Below are 4,894 nucleotides of genomic sequence, written 5' to 3'. Positions count from 1 at the left end.
GTAACATTACCGTCAGCGTCAGTCTTCTTCTTGAAGATCCATTTATTCTCAATTGCTGCCGATCATCGGGCAAGTCAACCAAAGTCCACACTTTGTTCTCATACATGGATCCCATCTCAGATTTCATGGCCTCAAGCCATTTTGCGGAATCTAGGCTCACCATCGCTTCTTCATAGTTCGTAGGTTCGTCATGGTCTAGTAACATAACTTCCAGAACAGGATTACCGTACCACTCTGGTGCGGATCTTACTCTGGTTGACCTACGAGGTTCAGTAACAACTTGATCTAAAGTTTCATGATCATCATCATTAACTTCCTCACTAATTGGTGTAGGTGTCGCAGAAACCGTTTTCTGTGATGAACTACTTTCCAATAAGGGAGCAGGTACAGTTACCTCATCAAGTTCTACTTTCCTCCCACTCACTTCTTTCGAGAGAAACTCCTTCTCTAGAAAGTCCGAATTTAGCAACAAAAGTCTTGCCTTCGGATCTGTGATAGAAGGTGTACCCAACAAGTCTCCTTTGGGTATCCTATGAAGACACATTTCTCCGATTTGGGTTCGAGCTTATCAGGTTGAAGCTTTTTCACATAAGCATCGTAGCCCCAAACTTTCAGAAACGACAACTTTGGTTTCTTGCCAAACCATAGTTCATAAGGCGTCGTCTCAACGGATTTCGATGGTGCCCTATTTAACGTGAATGCGGCCGTCTCTAAAGCATAACCCCAAAACGATAGCGGTAAATCAGTAAGAGACATCATAGATCGCACCATATCTAGTAAAGTACGATTACGACGTTCGGACACACCATTACGCTGTGGTGTTCCGGGTGGCGTGAGTTGCGAAACTATTCCGCATTGTTTCAAATGTAGACCAAACTCGTAACTCAAATATTCTCCTCCACGATCAGATCGTAGAAACTTTATTTTCTTGTTACGATGATTTTCAACTTCACTCTGAAATTCTTTGAACTTTTCAAATGTTCCAGACTTATGTTTCATTAAGTAGATATACCCATATCTGCTTAAATCATCTGTGAAGGTGAGAAAATAATGATATCCGCCACGAGCCTCAACATTCATTGGACCACATACATCTGTATGTATGATTTCCAACAAATCTGTTGCTCTCTCCATAGTACCGGAGAACGGCGTTTTAGTCATCTTGCCCATGAGGCACGGTTCGCAAGTACCAAGTGATTCATAATCAAGTGGTTCCAAAAGTCCATCAGTATGGAGTTTCTTCATGCGCTTTACTCCGATATGACCTAAACGGCAGTGCCACAAATAAGTTGCACTATCATTATCAACTCTGCATCATTGGCTTCAATATTATGAATATGTGTATCACCACTATCGAGATTTAGCAAAAATAGACCACTCTTCAAGGGTGCATGACCATAAAAGATATTACTCATATAAATAGAACAACCATTATTCTCTGATTTAAATGAATAACCGTCTCGCATCAAACAAGATCCAGATATAATGTTCATGCTCAACGCTGGCACCAAATAACAATTATTTAGGTCTAAAACTAATCCCGAAGGTAGATGCAGAGGTAGCGTGCGGACTGCGATCAAATCGACTTTGGAACTATTTCCCACGCGCATCGTCACCTCGTCCTTAGCCAATCTTCGCTTAATCCGTAGCCCCTGTTTCGAGTTGCAAATATTAGCAACAGAACCAGTATCAAATACCCAGGTGCTACTGCGAGCATTAGTAAGGTACACATCAATAACATGTATATCAAATATAACTTTTACTTTGCCATCCTTATTATCCGCCAAATACTTGGGGCAGTTCCGCTTCCAGTGACCAGTCTGCTTGCAGTAGAAGCACTCAGTTTCAGGCTTAGGTCCAGACTTGGGTTTCTTCTCCTGAGCAGCAACTTGCTTGCTGTTCTTCTTGAAGTTCCCCTTCTTCTTCCCTTTGCCCTTTTTCTTGAAACTGGTGGTCTTATTGACCATCAACACTTGATGCTCCTTCTTGATTTCTACCTCCGCCTTTAGCATCGCGAAGAGCTCGGGAATAGTCTTATTCATCCCTTGCATATTATAGTTCATCACGAAGCTTTTGTAGCTTGGTGGCAGTGATTGAAGAACTCTGTCAATGACACTATCAACAGGAAGATTAACTCCCAGTTGAGTCAAGTGATTATGATACCCAGACATTTTGAGTATATGTTCACTGACAGAACTATTCTCCTCCATCTTGCAGCTATAGAACTTATTGGAGACTTCATATCTCTCAATCCGGGCATTTGCTTGAAATATTAACTTCAACTCCTGGAACATCTCATATGCTCCATGACGTTCAAAACGTCGTTGAAGTCCCGGTTCTAAGCCGTAAAGCATGGCACACTGAACTATCGAGTAGTCATCAGCTTTGCTCTGCCAGACGTTCATAACATCTGGTGTTGCTCCTGCAGCAGGCTTGGCACTTAGCGGTGCTTCCAGGACGTAATTCTTCTGTGCAGCAATGAGGATAATCCTCAAGTTACGGACCCAGTCCGTGTAATTGCTACATCATCTTTCAACTTTGCTTTCAACTAATGATGTGATCCCGTTAATCAAATGATAACTCTTTCTCCATGGTTAGGAAACATAACCATCTTTGATTAACGAGCTAGTCAAGTAGAGGCATACTAGTGACACTCTGTTTGTCTATGTATTCACACATGTATTATGTTTCCGGTTAATACAATTCTAGCATGAATAATAAACATTATCATGATATAAGGAAATAAATAATAACTTTATTATTGCCTCTAGGGCATATTTCCTTCAGTCTCCCACTTGCACTAGAGTCAATAATCTAGATACACATAATGATTCTAACACCCATGGAGCCTTGGTGCTGATCATGTTTTGCTCGTGGAAGAGGCTTAGTCAACGGGTCTGCTACATTCAGATCCGTATGTATCTTGCAAATCTCTATGTCTCCCACCTGGACTAGATCCCGGATGGAATTGAAGCATCTCTTGATGTGCTTGGTTCTCTTGTGAAATCTGGATTCCTTTGCCAAGGCAATTGCACCAGTATTGTCACAAAAGATTTTCATTGGACCCGATGCACTAGGTATGACACCTAGATCGGATATGAACTCCTTCATCCAGACTCCTTCGTTTGCTGCTTCCGAAGCAGCTATGTACTCCGCTTCACATGTAGATCCCGCCACGAACGCTTTGTTTAGAACTGCACCAACTGACAGCTCCACCGTTTAATGTAAACACGTATCCGGTTTGCGATTTAGAATCGTCCGGATCAGTGTCAAAGCTTGCATCAACGTAACCTTTACGATGAGCTCTTTGTCACCTCCATATACGAGAAACATATCCTTAGTCCTTTTCAGGTACTTCAGGATGTTCTTGACCGCTGTCCAGTGATCCACTCCTGGATTACTTTGGTACCTCCCTGCTAGACTTATAGCAAGGCACACATCAGGTCTGGTACACAGCATTGCATACATGATAGAGCCTATGGCTGAAGCATAGGGAACATCTTTCATTTTCTCTCTATCTTCTGCAGTGGTCGGGCATTGAGTCTGACTCAACTTCACACCTTGTAACACAGGCAAGAACCCTTTCTTTGCTTGATCCATTTTGAACTTCTTCAAAACTTTGTCAAGGTATGTGCTTTGTGAAAGTCCAATTAAGCGTCTTGATCTATCTCTATAGATCTTAATGCCTAATATGTAAGCAACTTCACCGAGGTCTTTCATTGAAAAACTCTTATTCAAGTATCCCTTTATGCTATCCAGAAATTCTATATCATTTCCAATCAGCAATATGTCATCCACAATATAATATCAGAAATGCTACAGAGCTCCCACTCACTTTCTTGTAAATACAGGCTTCTCCAAAAGTCTATATAAAACCAAATGCTTTGATCACACTATCAAAGCGTTTATTCCAACTCCGAGAGGCTTGCACCAGTCCATAAATGGATCGCTGGAGTTTGCACACTTTGTTAGCTCCCTTTGGATCGACAAAGCCTTCCGGCTGCATCATATACAACTCTTATTGCAGAAATCCATTCAGGAATGCAGTTTTGACATCCATTTGCCAAATTTCATAATCATGAAATGCGTCAATTGCTAACATGATTCGGACAGACTTAAGAATCGCTACGGGTGAGAAGTCTCATCATAGTCAATCCCTTGAACTTGCCGAAAACCTTTTGCGACAAGTCGAGCTTTGTAGATAGTAACATTACCGTCAGCGTCAGTCTTCTTCTTGAAGATCCATTTATTCTCAATTGCTTGCCGATCATTGGGCAAGTCAACCAAAATCCATACTTTGTTCTCATACATGGATCCCATCTCAGATTTCATGGCTTCAAGCCATTTTGCGGAATCTGGGCTCACCATCGCTTCTTCATAGTTCGTAGGTTCATCATGATCTAGTAGCATGACTTCCAGAACAGGATTACCGTACCACTCTGGCGCGGATCTCACTCTGGTTGATCTACGAGGTTCAGTAGTATCTTGTTCTGAAGTTTCATGATCATTATCATTAGCTTCCTCACTAATTGGTGTAGGTGTCACAGAAACAGTTTTCTGTGATGCACTACTTTCCAATAAGGGAGCAGGTACAGTTACCTCGTCAAGTTCTACTTTCCTCCCACTCACTTCTTTCGAGAGAAACTCCTTCTCCAGAAAGTTTCCGAACTTAGCAACAAAAGTCTTGCCTTCGGATCTGTGATAGAAGGTGTATCCAATAGTCTCCTTTGGATATCCTATGAAGACACATTTCTCCGATTTGGGTTCGAGCTTATCAGGTTGAAGCTTTTTCACATAAGCATCGCAGCCCCAAACTTTCAGAAACGACAACTTTGGTTTCTTGCCAAACCATAGTTCATAAGGCGTCGTCTCAACGGATTTTGATGGTGCCCTA

This window comes from Triticum urartu, chromosome 6, assembly GCF_003073215.2.
Source record: "Triticum urartu cultivar G1812 chromosome 6, Tu2.1, whole genome shotgun sequence".
In the NCBI taxonomy this organism is placed as follows: Eukaryota; Viridiplantae; Streptophyta; class Magnoliopsida; order Poales; family Poaceae; genus Triticum; species Triticum urartu.
This window is presented reverse-complemented; position numbering follows the sequence as displayed.